Source organism: Microtus ochrogaster, unplaced genomic scaffold (genome assembly GCF_000317375.1).
Source record: "Microtus ochrogaster isolate Prairie Vole_2 unplaced genomic scaffold, MicOch1.0 UNK4, whole genome shotgun sequence".
NCBI lineage: Eukaryota > Metazoa > Chordata > Mammalia > Rodentia > Cricetidae > Microtus > Microtus ochrogaster.
Window position 1 is genome coordinate 9,868,410 of NW_004949102.1, and position 18,153 is coordinate 9,886,562.

Below are 18,153 nucleotides of genomic sequence, written 5' to 3' on the forward strand. Positions count from 1 at the left end.
TGGCTACTGAGTCAGAAAATCTCTCTGCAGCACACCCTAGCAAACAGCAAAAAGCTGTGTTAAACTCTGTTTTGTATGTGTGTGTGTGTGTCTAGAATTCCTTTTTAAGCCCTCTCAGGTTTTATGTGGAATTTGTTACCACGTTGGAGCACCACTCTGTTGTAGGAAGTGCGACGGGCTGTATCCTGCTGCCTGGCTAGCTTAACCTCTGAAATAACCACACGGAAACCTGTATTAATTAAATTACTGCATGGCCATTAGCTCTAGCCTCTTATTGGCTAACTCTCACATCTTGATTCAACCCATTTTTAATAATCTGTATGTCACCACAAGGTCATGGCTTACCAGGAAAGATTCAGCATGTCTGACCTGGTGGCTGGCTCCATGGCAGCTAACTTTGCCTGCCTTCTTTCTCCCAGCATTCTGTTCTGTCTACTCCGCCCACCTAAGGGCTGTCCTATCAAAAGGCCAAGGCAGTTTTCTTTATTCAACCAATGAAAGCAACACATAGAAAGAAGACCCTCCTACACCAATGCAAGACAGAAAACAGAGCATTCTGTAATCTTGGACTTCTCATTTCTCCATGTCTGATACTATTTTCTATCTGTCTATCTATCTGTCTGTCTGTCTGTCTATCTATCTATCTACTATCTGTCTGTCTACCTATTGTTAGGGAATATTATTTTAAGGTGTGTGACTTTTGTTTATGCCGCATTTGTTCAACTCTGTGAATCTATGATTCTTTTCCTGTCTAAAACATCTGATGGGCTAATAAAGAGCTGAATGGCCAATAGTGAGGGAGGAGCAAGGATGGGTGGGGCTAGCAAGCAGAGAGTATAAATAGAAGGAGGAACGAGAATAAAAGGTGAGGAGGATATCAGGGGTTAGCCACTCAGCTACCCAGCCAGCCACAAAATAAAAGTGAAAGTAATATATACAAAAGGAAGTAAAGGGAAAAAGCCCAGAGGCAAAAGATAGTTGGGATAATTTAAGTTAAGAAGATCTGGCAAGAAATAAGCCAAGATAAGGCCTTCATAACTAAGCCTTCATAACTAATAATAAACCTCTGTATCTAATTTATTTGGGAGCTAGGTGGTAGGCCCCTCAAAAAGTCAAAAGAGTAAAAAACATCACACAACCACCTACCATCTCTATATTGCTATCTTGTTTACAAGGAAGGAGATCATGGCTGACTTGTCATCATTTTATCCTAACTCCTTTGTGTGGGGCTAAATAAATGATTACTTAGAGGACATATTAATGGATGGGTTAATTTAGCATGAGATTTCTGCGAGACTAAGCTATTGACTGGTTTCCTTCACCCATGACCCATCCAGTAAAGCTTAGCAATACCTCTGGAGTAACTTTCCAGGAAATCGGGGGGGGGGGGGAGTGCATTCTCTTTAACCTTCTTCAATAGTACTTATCTTCCAGACTTCTCACACTGGTTCCCGCCCCTCTCCTCCATCTGGGCTGTGCTCTTTTCTTGAGCTACAGTCAATATTGATACCCATGTCAATGTCATGGCCCACCTCTTGCAGCTTTTGATCTTATCCACACCAACTTAAGTCAATGTTTTGTTCCATTGTTTCCCTTTTCCCTTCCAACAGGCTAATTCATCTTTATGCTTCTATTGGGATGCTTTCCCTAAATCTACAATACCTTGGTTAAATAGTTTTATATTTTTTTTCAGAACACCAGATATTTTTATTTGCTACCTGCCTGTTCTAACTAGGTAGATAGAGAGATCCATGGAAGCAGGAAATGGGACCATCTTGTTGACCCTTGTCTAGTGGCACATGGTCTGGGCATACTTTAATCAAGATGATTTAAAATATGACTGAATTTGAAAACAAAATTGCTTCAAATTTATTCTTCTATAGTCACATTTAAAGCTCTTTAGAAAAGGCTATTAATTTGAAAGAGAACAAGGAGTAGATATGGAAGGGTTTGGAGGGGTTAAAGGGAAGTGGAAATTATGTACTTATAATCCTCTAAAATAAACAATTAGATAAAAAAGAATATATGAACCTAAAAACCCCGTTTTTGAACAGTTCATCTTAACATGTTTGAAAACTTTCATTTTCTGTAGAGAAACTGCTAATGATCAAATGCTAAGCCAGCATGCTTCTCAAGTTCCAGTGAGCCCAGATCATTTGGAGAATTTGGACCCTGTTTCAAGATTTCCCGACTCAGCATATCTTAGACTAGTGCAAGTCAGATGCAATATCTATAAGCATGTACTCATCACGGTAACTGTAAGAAATAACCTCTAAACTTGAGATTGATAACGCAACAGAAGGTTCACATCTTGCTTGTGTCCTACTTCAGGCAGATTGGCAGCTTTCTTTGCAGAGATTCGGGGACTCACACTGTCTGAGTTCCATCATCTTTCCAGGACTTAGAGCCCTTCACGGAAAAATCTTGTCTTCAGCTAAGCAATGAAAGGTGATTGAGAATGCAATGTCTCTAGTGTATGAGTGGGTTTATAGGTGGTAATGGCATGTGTCCCAAGCTGCCTTTCTTACAATGACTGGGAAGGTGTTTTATGCTCAGGCAAAGCAGAAAAAACATGTCTTTTGGTGAGCACTGGCATTTCCTGTTCTGGTATCCTATACCTCAGATGCACTAATGCAACAACAGGAGTTAAAAGCAAAACAAAACAAAACAAAAACCCTCATATATGATAAAACTTAGTTCATTTCATATCTACGCATTATCACTAGATTTGGTTTTAAGATATTTTAGGCCGGGCGGTGGTGGCGCACGCCTTTAATCCCAGCACTCGGGAGGCAGAGGCAGGCGGATCTCTGTGAGTTCGAGGCCAGCCTGGTCTACAGAGCTAGTTCCAGGACAGGAACCAAAAGCTACAGAGCAACCCTGTGTCGAAAAAAAAAGAAAAAAAAGATATTTTAGTATTTCCCCCCTTAATTCTTTTTTTTTTCTTTTTTTTTTTTTTTTTTTGGTTTTTCAAGACAGGGTTTCTCTGTGACTTTGGAGCCTGTCCTGGAACTAGCTCTGTAGACCAGGCTGGTCTCGAACTCACAGAGATCCACCTGCCTCTGCCTCCCGAGTGCTGGGATTAAAGGCGTGCGCCACCATCGCCCGGCTTCCCCCTTAATTCTTATTTCAAAGTTCGTCAAAGATGACTGTTCCATTTGTAGGGTATTTCTTCACTTGCTTGAAGCCCTAGGCTTCATTCTCTGTCATCACAAAAAGGAGAGGTGATGGCACATGCCTGTAATCTCAGTACTCTGGAGGAGGCCTCAGAAAGATCAGAAGTTCAACATCATCCTTTTTTACACAACAAACCCAAGCCTGGGATAGTCAACACCCTGACAAAACAAAAAGAAAGGGAAAAGCAGAAAAGCAGGGAAAAGGCAATCCTAGGGTAAAAAGTTGTTTCCACTGTAACTTAAGGGATCGTTTTCACACGTCTCATTTCCCACAGCTTCTGCTGAGTTAATTTTTTTTTTGTAAATTTCAGGTCTTATCATTGATTTTTCTCACACAGCAGGAACAGGAGAGTGATACCAGGTAAAGCACTTCGGCTCTTCAGAAGAAAATAGCGTCTTGGTAATTAATTCTATCCTGCGACCTCTCTTCACTTGGGTGCCTTTACATCTTTGCATTTTATTTTTTCTTTTATGTGAGAGCTCACTCCGAGTCCTAACCATTTGATCAATATTTTATTTTGCGGGTAAATGATTTTCCTCAGTCACTTTACAACTTTCATCAACTGCTTTCTTAAGCAAACTGCTTCCTGAGGACGATTGCCTAAGAAAGTAGTTTGCAAAGATTTTTAAGTTGTAAAGGAGCACAAATAAGACTATTATGTGCAAATTGCCTGCAGAATTCATATTTGGAATAACATTTTAACACCTCAAAAAACTACTTAAAAGAGATTTTTAAGAACCCCTTTTTTCTTGGCTCAAGGGCTTCAGGAAATAGATGATTTTGAAGTGAAGAGCATTCTAGGGAAGTATTCGGCTTTGACATTCAGGCTCCACCTTCATCTTCATTCCTTTGCCCTGAGAAAGGGCACTGTAGATGAAGCCTGGGAGATAATTATTCTCAGCTGCTGAAGGATCGGTATGAAGGCAGGGGGATGGACCATTTGGATTCCTGTTTCAGTTTCTAGTCAGTTCATTACGTCATCTTGTTTCCCGATTCCCCTTCAAACAGTATTGCGTAACTTTCACTCCATCTCGCCCCTACTTGGTTTCCCCACTGTACGGTTCACTGAACATTCTGACCAATCTATGAATTCAGAGAGAGATAGGTAAAAGGCACTGCCCCAAACCTGGAGAGTCTCTGAATTCTGATTTTTAAAAAGCGAGATGAATAGTGGGTGAGTGTGTGGCTGGCAAGAGGAAACTCTGTGTCTCTTATTAAAAGAATCCTTCTCGCTTCCAGACCTTTCTCAAATGGCCAGGGAAAAGGGTCGAGAGGAGGCGCAGGCTCCTTCCAAACAAGCAAATGTTAGCTCTTATAATGCAATCTAAAGTTCAAAGGAAAAGCAGGTGGAACACCTCTGAGACACAGTGCAAGGGTTTTGTACACAATTCCAAGATGGAAATTCCCTTAAGCCCTCGAGAGGGCAAGGGCCTGAGGAGCTGCTGCCTGCTCTTCTCTCTAGCTCCTGGACTCTTTCTGGCTGCTGTTTTAATCGCCAGCAGATAGTGAGCCAGTTTAACAGCCTTTCCTCAGCTCTGACTCTTCAGACCGTTCTTGGGTTTTCATTCTGGCTGTGTGGCAAGAATTCTGCGGGTAGTTTGAATTCTACGTGGAATTGTGGAAATCGCTATGATCCAGCTACTCTTATTCACCAGTTTCCCCAGAACCTGAGCTCTAGAAGCTTGACTTCTTTCTGGCTGTATGTCCTCACTAACGGAAACGGTGTGATTGAACTGGTGTTTCAGCTCCCTGCTCCTCCCCATTTGATTGACAGTAGCATTTTCTTATTCAGTACTGGCTGCATCCCTGAGACAAATGGTGATGGTTGGCGTGAAGAGATCTCGTCCTGTTGGCCCCCGGTTATCAGGCATCCTGTTGGCCCCTGGTTATCAGGGCATCCTGTTGGCCCCTGGTTATCAGGGCATCCTGTTGGCCCCCAGTTATCAGGGCTGGTTTCAGCTTTATTTAGCAAAGTGAAAATTGCCCTTTCGTTGATCTCAGCTGCATGGTTTGCATATTCCAGCCCGATTCCACTACGGCATGTTTTATAGCACAGACAAGGCTGAGGTTATCACACTCTTCCATCAGACTGATCTTGCCAACATCAAGTAGGGTGATGTTTGTGTCAGTATGGCATGGAGTCCCTCAGTGTCTTCACCACTATGTATAAGGGAGAAGGCAGAAGGGCTGTCATCTCTGTCCCCTTTGATGATGTTTCTATAACAAGTGTAAACTATAAGAAGGTATCTATCTAAGAGGATCAGCAATGACTCCTGCACTACCAACTTAGTCCCGTTGGCCGAGGTCACACATGACAAAGTGGGCATCATGAAGGGTCTCATGACTGCCATCCATGGATGGTATCACTTTCACCAATGAATCTATGAACTGCCCCTCTGGGAAACTGGCCTGAAGGCTGTGATGCTAACCAAAGCATCACCTCTGTATCTACTTATGTCACTAAAACTGTGGGTTGCATGGAAGGTTCACTTGTCTACAGAGTGAGTTCCAGAACAGCCAGGGCTACAGAGAAAAGCCCTGTCTTGAAATAATGATAAATAAATAGAAAGGGAGGGAGGAAGGGAGGGAAGGAAAGAGGGAGGGAGGAAGGGAGGGAAGGAGAGAGGGAGGAAGGAAGGCCATCTGTGGTGACTTGAAAGAAAATAGCCCCCAAAGGGAGTAGCACTATTAGGAGGTGTGGCTTTGTTGGAGTAGGCGTGGTCTGTTTGGAGGAAGTGTGTCACTGTAGGGATAGGCTTTGAGGTCTCCTATGTTGAAGCTATTCCTAGTGAGACAGACCACTTCTTATTGCCTGCACGCCACCATGTTCCTTGCCATGAAACCTCTGAAACTATAAGCCACCTCCTCAATTAAATGTTTTCTTCTGTAAGAACTGCTGTGGTCATGGTGTTTCTTCACACTAGCTAAGACACTACCTAAAGGCTATCCTGGAATACATGGAGGACCAGTTTATCCCTTGAGACTTTAACAGTGACATCCAATCTTCCTCTTTCAGAGCTCTTACTGACATCACCCTCAATAACCACATTATGAAGCTAAATGTCTGTTCTTCAGCTGTCATTCCACGTCCTGTTGGAAGGGAAAAATGACTGTTGGTCTGACTACAGTCAGCAAGGTGGTCCACATTGCATATGGCCTCCGTTGATCTGACTACAGTCAGCAAGGTGGTCCACATTGCATATGGCCTCCAAGGAGTGAGAGTGCTTGGATTACCTGCCTACCCAGCAAAAACACCAGAGGAAGAGGATGGCCTCAGCTACTGGGAGGCTCTGCACCAACTCAGTGCCCAAACACAGTGACGATCTCCCTCTTGCAGCTTCCACTCCAGACCCACTGAAGTGGGGGGGCTTAGGGAGCCCTATTTTGTCACAAAAGAAAAATAAATCTGAAGAGCACTTTTTCATTGTAGTTATACAAATAGGAAACAAAACAAGAGGGAGGCTTTTAATATCTCATAGTAAGAATATAATATATAATCTCACTAAACTTAGATGACGTTTACATTAGACATGGGAAGTAGCTAATAAAAATGCTGTATCTCATAGGAACATAAGGGTGATTACATGTTGCACATAGCAGTTCATCTTATTTAGCACAATAATAGCTACTTTAAAAAATCTGCACTTGTCAGGCTAGAGTGATGGCTCAGCAGTTAAGAGCACGTGTTGCTGTTGCAGAGGATCAGACTTCAGTGCTCAGCACCCACATGGTAGCTCACAACTACCTATAACTTCAGTTTCCAGGGGAACGGATGGCTCTGGCCCCCTTGGATACCTGCACACAATTGCACATCCTCCACCACACAAACAGATAGACATAATTTAAAATATTGAAAAGAAATCTCTAAAACTATCTGTTACTTGAGCTTGTGTGTGCAATTGGAGCACTCGGGAGGCAGAGGCAGGGGGACCACCGCAGTTGAGGGCCAGCTGACACGGAGCAGTCAAAAAGACTGCGGAAGACTGATGCATAGAGTTGTCCTCTGGCTTCCATACATACATCATGGCATGGGTACAGTTTCACACACATACACACACGCACACACATACATGCACACACACACACGAAGAAAATTCAAGTATTGCTGAATATTATTTAAGTAATCTTTAATGATTCTTGGCTTTTAAAAATGCATCAACACTAAAATTACAAATTGGAGAGATATCGGGGACCTCTGGGTACCAGCCTCAGTGTCCCCTCAGAGTTCAGAAGACTCACAGTAAGCGCGGAACTTAGACCCGAGGGCTAATGAACTCTCTTCCACATACACATCAGTTCCTTTATTCTTCTGCTGTTCTCATCCTATTCTGTAAAGTTTCCAGTTCATATACACACACAAAACAAAGGCAATTCTCTGAGCTTGGACGTCCCTTTATCTTCGAAGTTCCCAAATGGGATCTGTATGAAAGACTCCTTTCCTGACTGCATGTCCTGCCAAACGGAAGATAGCTGCAGGGAGGTGGCTTCTAATGTATCTCAGGGAAAGAAGCGGAGATTAGACTGTGGGAACCAAGATTATTAACTATGTGACTAAATTTCCCACTGGAGGTCTCAGAGAGTGTGTGTGGGGGGGTCTAATATATCAGTACATGGGGAAGGGTTGTCCCACTTATCCATACTCTGCTGAATCATGCACCACGGGAGAGTGCTTATGGCTTCACAAGGGATCTACTGTAAGAATCAGCTAATAAACAAAAGGTGGTTGGCCCAGCGCCTTGCGAGAACTGGGTTTATTTCCATCAGAATATATTTGTTCTGGTAGGTCAGCCTTCTGCTCTATCAGCTAAAATCTCATTGCATGATTCCTGCAGACCACAGCAAGGAGGAGAGTAGCCACAAATTGTCTCGGTAGTCGAAACCTGTTAGGCATATCAAAGCAAAATGTATAGCCTTAAATACATCTATTAAAAAATGAGAAAGAGGGGGCTGGAGAGATGGCTCAGAGGTTAAAAGCACTGACTGCTTTTCCTGAGGTCCTGAGTTCAATTCCCAGCAACCACATGGTGGCTCACAACCATCTGTAATGAGATCTGGTGCTCTCTCTGGCAAGTAGGCATATATGCAGACAGAACACTGTATACATAATAAATAAAAACCTTTTAAAATTTAAAAAAAAATGAGAAAGATCGGGCCGGGCGGTGGTGGCGCATGCCTTTAATCCCACCACTCGGGAGGCAGAGGCAGGCGGATCTCTGTGAGTTCGAGGCCAGCCTGATCTACAAGAGCAGTACCAGGACAGGCTCCAAAGCTACGGAGAAACCCTGTCTCGAAAATCCAAAAAAAAAAAAAAAAAAAAGAAAGAAAGATCAAAAGTAAATGAGCTACAAGCTGGAGGAATGACTCAGAGGTTTAAGAGCTCTGGCTGCTGTTCTGGAGGACCCAGGTTTGATCCCCAACACCCACATGGTGCCTCACAATTATCTGTAACTCCAGCTTCAGGAGATCAGACAACCTCTTCTGGCCTCTGTGGGCTCCAGATACACATAAAGAACACAGACAGCATGCAAGAAAAACACCCATATGCAAAATAAAAATAATAAATTTTATAAAGGAATTACAGCAGACTTAAAAAAAAGAACTAGCCATTCACCACTGAAAACTTAAATAGAACAAAAAAACAGAGGGAAAATAGGAAAATAAAAATACAATTTTGACTTCTTTTTCATCAGGAAAACAACAAGTAGTGGATGATATCGGTGGGGTGTGAGTGGCAAGATTAGGAGGAATCTGGGGAGGATTTGGCAGCGGTTTTAGGAGCCAGGGATGTGGTCAAGGTTCTGGTTGTGGTCAAGTCTAGGAGCTTGTGGAGGTAAAGCCAAGGACAAGGAGTGGATCCCCAGCACCAAGCTGGGCTACCCAGTCAAGGACAAGAAGATAAAGTCCCTGGAAGAGATCTACCTGTTCTCCCTGCCCATTATGAATTCCAAAATTAATGATTTTTCCTGGGGCCATCCCTAAAGGATGAGGTTCTAAAGATCATGCCAGTACAGAAGCAGGCTGGCCAGTGAACCATGCTCAAGGCTTTTGTCACTACTGGGGACTACAATGGTCATGTTGGTCTTGGTATTAAGTGCTCCAAGGAGGTAGCCACTGTCATCATCTTAGCCAATTATTTCATCATCCCTGTGCAGAGAGGCTACACAGGGAACAAGACAAGCAAGTCCCACACTATTATGTGCAAAGAGAGAGGCCTCTGTGACTCCGTGCTTCTCAACCCTGTGTCCAGAGGCACTGGCATCATCTCTATCCCTACGTCCAAGAAACTACTGATGATGACCAATATTGATGACTACTACACATCAGTCAGGGACTGTACTGCCACCCTGGGCAACTTGGCCAAGGCCACCTTTGATGCCATCTCTAAGACCTACAGCTACTTGGCTCCTAACCTCTGAAAAGAGAATGTATTCACCAAGTCTCCTTATCAGAAATTCCCTGGCCATCTTGTAAAACCCCACACCAGTGTCTCAGTTCAGAGGATCCAGGCTCTAGTTGTGGTTACCACATAAGGGTTTCTATACAAAAAAATAAAAATAAATAAAGTCAATTAAGTCTGTTTTTAAAAAAGTAGAAACTTGATGAAACATAAAACATGGCTTGATCAATACAAACAAAAACAAATCATTTTAAAGGAATAAAATAAATATAAATGTCATTGAATAAACACAATTTTGGAAGTTCTTTTAAACATAAAAGAGAAAAATAGTGTTTAGGGATAGAGTTCAGTTGGTAGGATGATATCCTGGAAGACATGAAGCCCTGGGATCGACCCCCAGCACCCCCTAAATCAGGTGTGATGTCACCCACCTGTAATATCAGTCTTCAGAAGACAGAGGAAGAAGGATAAGAAGTTTAAAATTATCCTTGACCACACACTGTGTTCAAGGTTACGCTGGGATACTTGAGGTCATCTTGGTGTGGAGGAGATAGAGAGAGAACAGGGTAAACCTTAAGGAAAAGCAGTGAAGAAGCTAAAATTTTAGCAATGGTTTTTAAAATTAAAATAGATTGTATAAATTTTATAGCATTATATTTGAAAGCATTGATTTAATTGATTATTTTCCAGGAAAATATAAAATTTTCCTATTGACTTGAGTAAACAGGAAAGGTGAAAAACTGAATAATTCAATACCTATAAAAATAATTTAACAGGCAATCAAATATCTATTGTTTAAAAGCTACCGTCACAGGCAATTTATAGGCAAGTTCTGTCAAACATTCAAGAAATAGATAACTCTGACTTCATATAAATTATTTCAGAAACAGAGAAAAGACGGAAAGCCTCCCAACTTGTTACACAGACAGATAGAACAAGAGAAATCACATGGCCAGGAGTGCAAATGACTCTCCTGAATAATATGTTACCAGGGAAATGTCCGTTCCCACCCCACATGATTTAGTCCCTGGAATGTAGGATAAAGCAACATTTGGAGACCTTTTCCTGTAATTCTCTACATTAACAAATGAGAAAGTTGAAGTTGGCATTGATGTATGCTTTTTTAAGGTCTTCTCAAATTCAACCCTTGTTTCTGATTAACATATAAAATCCCTCATGCTAAAATAGAAAAGAAAAATATACCTTAAATGTGGCAAAGAATGGCTGCCATAAATTTAGCATGAACAGTGGAGTTTTGGGAAACAGTATTGCATCACACAGCATCAGGACAGCCATCAACTAAGTCACTCAACATTCTGCTAGACCTTGAAGCCAAAGCAGAATGAATTTAAAGTGGAATTGGTGGTGTTAAATTGAATCCCTGGTTATCGGGAATCTGCCTCTGCTGACGTAATAAAGCAATCAAACCAAATGAATAAATCCAGGTTTATTCTGAGCAAAGCATTCCTGAGTGGCCCCAGGAAAAGTTAAAATGACCACAAGGGGAACCCACGAGGTGGGGGCTTTTTAATGCCCTCCAGGGGGTGGAGCCTCTGATGGCCAGGCTTTCTCAGGGGTGGAGTAATGCCCTCTAAGAGTAGAGCCACTAATGGCATGCTTTCTGAGTTCTAGCAGGGTTTAGAGAGAATGGGGGAGGGGGCTTGGGATGGAGCTTCCATCCAAACATTCCAGACTCTTTGGGTATATGGATGCCAAGGCTTCCATATTCTGTACTGCATTGAGCTTCACGGAGAGTGGGTACGGCAGTGAGTACCTGGGTCTGAAAGGGGCAGGAGCAGGTAGGTGTGGGTAGCGATAGAACCTTGCGAGGCTTCTTCCTGTTTTTATCCTTTGTCTCCTTCTCTGCCACCCAAACAACATGATGCTTCCTATGCTTGGCCCTTTTAAGCGATAACAAGTCTTTTGTCGCTCTCCGCCCACTTTTCTAAGAAGTTCTGTTTGTGGCTCTAAATGACAGGGTGGTATGTGCTTTTGTTCATTGCTCTCGCTGTTTCCGTGTGATTTCCCAGAGGAGAAAGGTGGGTGTGTTATCCAGGGTCCTAAGAGGAAACTCAGGGCAGAGTTTTAATTTGGGATGATTTGAAGAACATTCCTTCAATAGATGGACTGTTTACAAAGTTCTGAGCTGGCCGTAGGGAACCATGAAAGTTTCTCCAGTGCCAGGGCTTCAGCGGAGGTGTTAGTTCCTGAGCCCTGAGCCAGAAAGAGTTAAAAGGAAAGCGATAAAACTCAGGAGAGGTGAGCAGAAGTAGCCATCTTGAGAAGAAACCAGAGAAACCTGTGAGAAGGCTCCAGAGGGGACTACTAACAGATCTCCTCATTCTGCTCTCTCTTGTATCCTGAAGTGCGGCCAGTGGCTGCACAAATGGTACTGAACTAAATTGGAGGACCAGGGAGCTCACTGATGGCTGTGTACATATGTTTTGCTATGATGTAGATGTGATTTAGGCTGTTCATGTTCTGGAAGCTTGAATCCCAATATACGGTATCAGAGTAGTAGAAACGTTAGGAAATAGAGCCTAATAGAAGATGATTAGATCAGGAGGTCCATTACCTAGGGATCTGGGGAGTGGGTTGAGGTTTCTTACTTGACTGGGTTGGGTTTCTTAGGAACAGGTTGTTAGGAAGCAGTATTACACAGGCCCTGGCCCTTAATAGGCGTGGCCTATTTGTTCTTTTGCTTCTCTACCATATTAGGATGCAGCCAGAAGACCCTTGACAGGATGTGTATGGCTCCAGCCACCAGAATAATGAACCAAACATACCTCTTTACTTGATAGGCTACCAAGCTTATAGTAATAGAAAACAGACTAAGATACATTCTCTAGACTGCAGCAAGCAGGGCAGAAAGAGAAGTTTTGGTCTGCGAAACAGAAAATATCTGGCACTGGGGCAGAAATCTCTTCCACAATAATATTAAAACTAAAAGTTTGGACCACTGGCTTTACATGTTATCTTTCATTTGACACCTAAATTAATGTTATTAAGTCCTAAATTTATACCTCAAGCCAGACTTCTCCTTAAAGTATGGATTTGTATCTTAAACTGCCTACTTAATCGCTTCACTTGAATGACTGACATTTCCAACATAAAATGTTGAAGACATAATTCTTAGTGTTTTTACCCCCAAATGTGTGCCTCCTCAGCCTTTTCAGAATTAGCAAGAGCTCTGCTGGTGTCCCTATTGTTCAAGTTAAAAAATCACCATTGATTTTTCTCATTCTCTCCCTTCTTATTTATAATAGCCTCAAACTGTATCTTAGGTCATTCTGTTTTCTTTTGTGGTATTTGTGTGTGAGTTTGGGGGGGGGGGTAGGAAAGGAGAGGGAAAGAACAGAGAAACAAAAATGTTCTAGACTCCAGGAATTCGCCACCTGGGAGGCAGCAGAGGGCTGGCATGCAGACTTGAAGGATAGAAAGTTATGGACCTTGATTTTACACGTTCTTTTGGTACTTTTGAGTTAGATTTCCTCCAACAAGGCCACACCTATTCCAGTAGGTCCACATCACCTAACAAAGCCAGTCCCTATGAGTTTAGGGGGGCCAGATGCATTTCAACTACCATATAAGCATTTAAGTGCAAGCAACATTTTAGAAAGGTAGGAATCTTTAATACAGACACGAGGAGGTGGTGAGACAGGGAAGCTGCAGCACCAGCAAAGGGTGCATGATCATGCTAACTCCCACTTGGGTGCCTGAAGCGAATCCCATCCGGAAGTGCAGGCAAGTGGAAGTGTACCTTAATCATGGCAGCCAAGCGCAGTACCACTGTTCAAGGACTGGTCTCAGGGATCAATTAAAAACAGAAAAAACTGAGGGTCACATATGAATTCTTATTCCTCAAAACAGTGGAAGTCAAGACATTTTCACATGGAAATCTCCATCTGGCTCATATTTTTAATTTTTAAATTTTTTTTCTGCCTGTAGTGCAGCAAGCAATTGTTAGAAAAGCTAGAGTTGATGCAATAGAAATGAGAAGATACTTTATAATTATGCAGTTGGGTAAAGCTGGAAATGGGGTGATCTAGAAGCCAGACGCGGTGGCATACACTTGTAAGTTCAACACTGGGAAGGCCTGAGACAGCCTAGCCCCGTGTGATAGTCTGAGAGAAAATGGTTCCCAAAGGGAGTGGCACTATGAGGAGGTGAGGCCATGTTGAAGTAGGTGTGGCCTTGTTGGAGGAAGTGTGTCACTGTAAAGGCGGGCTTTGAGGTCTCATGTGTGTTCAAGTTTTACTCAGTGTGATACTGAGTTCACATCCTGATGCCTTCTGATCAAGATGTAGCCAGCACCATCTCTGCCATGCTCCCTGCCATGATGACAAAGGACTGAACCTCTGAACTGTAAGCTGCCACCTCAATTACATGTTTTCCTTTGTAAGAGTTTGCTTGATGGGACTGGAGAGTTGGCTTAGCACTGGCTGCTCTTCCAGAGGACCTGGGTTCAATTCTCAACACCCACATAGCAGCTCACAACTGTCTGTAACTCAAGTTTCAGGAGATCCAACACCCTCACACAGACATACATGCAGGCAAACACCCATGTACATAAAATACAAATAAATAAATTGTTTTAAAAAAAGACAAAACTATTGTTTAAAAAAAAAGAATTGCCGTGGTCATGGTGTATCATCACAGCAATATAAACTCTAAGACACCCAGTGAGACTCTGTCTCAAAAAAAAAAAAAAAAAGAAAGAAAGACTGATGGCCTGAGAAATGACAACCAAGACTGACTTCTGGTCGTCACACATACATATGTACCCACACAAATGCACACACCCATGTCTCTGTGTCTGTTTGTCTGTCTCTCCCTGCTTGTGTTTTCTGATGTCTTTGGTCTAAATCCTTCAATCAAGGCTAAGTTCAGGCAATCCGTGTGATGTCACTGAATGTGGATTTGGGGAAAGATCCACACATGTGTGCTTCCCAGACTATGAGACCCCCCCCCCATATATGTTAGAAATTACTAAGGAAAACAGGCTTGGAGAAAGGGGATAGTAGGAAATTACCTTTCAGAAAAACACTATTAGGAGGACTATAGGCTCATGGTCATAGCTAGCCATAATGAGACTCTGAAATATGGGAATATTGGAATATTAGAAGAGATAACTGCCACAAATCTCATGACAGGGGTCCTGAAGGGAAGAAGACAGACTATCTAGTTCCTAGAATACTGATGTAGCTCCTGGAATGTTGGCGTGACTAGTATCAAACCAGGGGCATAGATAATAACAGGGACTTCAAGAGGGAGGGAGAGAGAAAGCCTCCAATTCCAGAGGACAAGGTGTTTCTTTGTTTGTAGGTTCTTGAGTGTGTGGTGAGCTCCCTACCACGGGGTCTAGCTGACTGACTCTGTGTGCCGCCATGGCTTGCTGCCAGCTGCCAGGGAGAGGGCAGTTGCAGAGCTGGGCTGAGTTTCATCTGTTTTGGCTGTTTCTGAGCACTGGGATTAAAAGCATGTTAGGATTAAAGGCGTATCCCACCATACTCAGCTGGTTACATATTCTTATTGATAACATTCCTTTCAGCTTATAATTGCAAATATTTGTAGTTAGTTTCTACAGCATGCATATACTACGAAATACGGTCATATAATTTTTCTTGCCGTTGGAAGCTAAATATCTTTAAGCCAGAGAATCCCATTTACTCGATTAGCTCACCACTGTCCTCGCTCAGTTTATCCCAGAGGAAAAGTCTCGGTGCCACCAACTCCTCGTTTCTTTGTGCATTATTATTAAAATTCAGCTCGATTCATGGTCTCTGCAGGAATATTTTAAAGCCTTCATTTCATTTTTTTGTGGATTAAAATTAAATAAGGGAATCTGTAAATCCATGCAACTGGTTACATGCAAATTGCAACATGTCAGAACTCTCTGCAAGAGAGATCCTGAGAATGGAGGTCAGTGTCAATGCCAGCTCGCTGGCTTTGAGCAGCACTCCTCTCTCCCCAGGACACCACTGTCAACGAATGTCATGAACCAAGGCAAGCTGTCAGTATCGATCACGTGCTAAATATGAAAGCTTAGCGCTTTCGTTTTTAATAGCTCTAGATGTTTTATTTTTGCTCATGTTATGAGGGGGATGTTGAGATACACAGTCATTTTAAGCAGAAGTTTATTTAACAAAGCAGAGGAAGCACTCCAAGGAGAGACCGGAATGAGCAGCCCTTATAAAGGTTCTGCATTTTTTTTTTACTTTTAATAAATATTTATGAAGCAGGCGGAATATTGATGAAATAAGGTCACACTTTTTCCCTTCCAAATTGTGGTGGACCAGATGTCTCTTTTCACTTGTTTGTTCTCAGGAGCCTCTGGAGAAGTCCACAAGGAGAGGAAGCACAAGCCCTGGGACCTTGATTTTCACCATAACAGGAGTGACTGCCTAGAGCAGGTTTCATGTGCTGGGTGGCTTCCAATTAAGTCCTTTTTGAGAACGCTCAAGTCCCATGAAGCTGGTCTGTCAGCTGTGACATTTTTAGTTTTAGATTTGTTTATATTATTTTTATATGTATGAGTATTTTGTCTGTGTGTGCATGCATACCTTATATGTGCAATGCTTAAGGGAGTCTTTGACCTCTGACAGGGCATCAGATCCCCTTGAACCTGGATTTACAAATGCTTGTGAACCACCATGTGGGTGCGGACTATGCAACCCACACCTTCTGAAAGAGCAACAAGCATTCTTAACCACAGGACAATTTCCCCAGCATTGACATTTTGTTATTTATTTTAATTTTTTTTCCTAAATTTTTATTTTATGTGTATGGATGTGTACTACATGGTATTTGGTATCCATGGAAGCTAGAAGCATTGGATCTTCTGGACCTGCAATAACAGACAATTGTAACCTGCCTGTGTGTGCTGGGAACTGAAGCCAGGTCCTCTGCAAGAACTCATTCCACACATTGTTATTATTTTTGTAATTGATTTTTTACAATGCAAACTGAGGCTAGTGTTAGATCTAGTGGGGGGGGGGAGTCACGCAAAGATGGGGAGAGACCACCAATAAACCAGAAGCAAACTTTATTCCAGAAACCAGAATCCAGGAAAAAATTTAAAAAAATAAAATAAAAAATCTCCATGGGGCACAAAAAGCTTATCAGCTAGCAGAGACCACAGCCAGGGATGGATTTTGTTAGGCTGTGGCAAAGGCCGGTTTCTGATCTCACCTTTTTATAGTAGGGGCACCAAGCATTAGATCTGAACAAAGGAATTTTTACAATTTCAAGGTAAAGCTCAGATACAGATTGCCTTACTTTACAATCTCCATTAACAGAGTTTTTCAGTTAAACTAGTGTTTGTACTTAATCTATTGTCTTTCTTGGTACTTCCAGGTGGTGTTTACTGAAGCCCTGTGCTCTTCCCTTTGATGCTGCCAGTCTCACATAGCAGGGATAATGCGTAACCTAGAAGTCATATATCTATTCCTAAAAGTTGACTCCGCTCATATCCGTAGGCTAGCTCTCAGTTTGCAGAGAGATGCTTTGGCCTTGTGAATAGAGCTATGGGTTATAAAGCGGAGTAACCCACTGCTAATAGTTAATCCTTAAGCTACTGAGGAAGCTGCTAACAGTCTGTTCTCATTCTCCTAGGCCTACAACTTTATATTTCTTTATTTCTACATTCCTATTTCTACAATCTACATTTCTATATTCTTATCCTTGGACCCTTCAACCAGGATTTTCAATAGACTGACTGGCCAGCTAAACAAATAAGAAACAGTCCTGGGCTGTCCATTGGACCTCCTTCTCCCGGCTCCCCAATTAATGTCTATCGCTTACCTAGGACTCTGATGGGAAGCCCCTGGCCTGGGGATTGCCCCAGTCCCCACTCCAACTCCCAGGCCACCAAGCACTGACACCTCCCCCAGGGAGGGCCAGGACCACTCCCACAGGCTATTTAGGCTGGCACTAGAAAAAGGAACGCGTGGTTTCAGGTTTACAAGGGCTTCTCTTCCCACAGAGTGCTGCATTTATTAAACACGGGTATTTTAATTTGGTCTAATCTGGTTTGATTGGAGTTCTTTGCATTGGCGGAGCAGCTTTTCTTAAGATTAAACCAAACAGATGGAGGTTTTCCACTAAAAGAGTCTGTCCCGCCCCCCACTCGCAGGCCCAGGGCCCAGGGCCGTGCTGGAAAACGCCCTTCCCTTGCACGCCCTCCACCAGGCAAGATCAGTGTCACTTGGTGAGTTTCCCCTTTTAAACTGCATTGCCATTAGAGTCTTGGAGTGACTCATTTGCTTTTCCGCTGAAGTCACGGCCCATGTCGGAAGCCTGATCCATAGACATCCCCCACTCATGTCTCATGCACCCCCGTTTTGACTCAAGGGCTCTGTTTGATGGAGGCTTGAGTCACACAGGCATGTGCTTTTAAAATGGGTTTCTTGTGATTCCAAGCCATTCCAAATGGTCCTTAGATGGCCTTTTACAAAATCCTTTTAAATTGGGGCTATCTAACCTAAATTAACAACGCTCCAAAAGGCCGCAGTTTCTAAATGCTTGTTCTTGTCCTCTCTCTCTCTCTCTCTCTCTCTCTCTCTCTCTCTCTCTCTCTC

General features: G+C 42.7%; 2 pseudogenes; both read left to right on the plus strand.

The window, feature by feature from the left end:
* Window positions 1–5,217: 5,217 nt before the first annotated feature.
* On the plus strand, window positions 5,218–9,707 carry LOC102000666 (annotated as a pseudogene).
* Window positions 9,708–11,279: 1,572 nt separating this feature from the next.
* Window positions 11,280–18,153, plus strand: part of LOC102000944 — an 18,258-nt pseudogene continuing 11,384 nt past the window's right edge.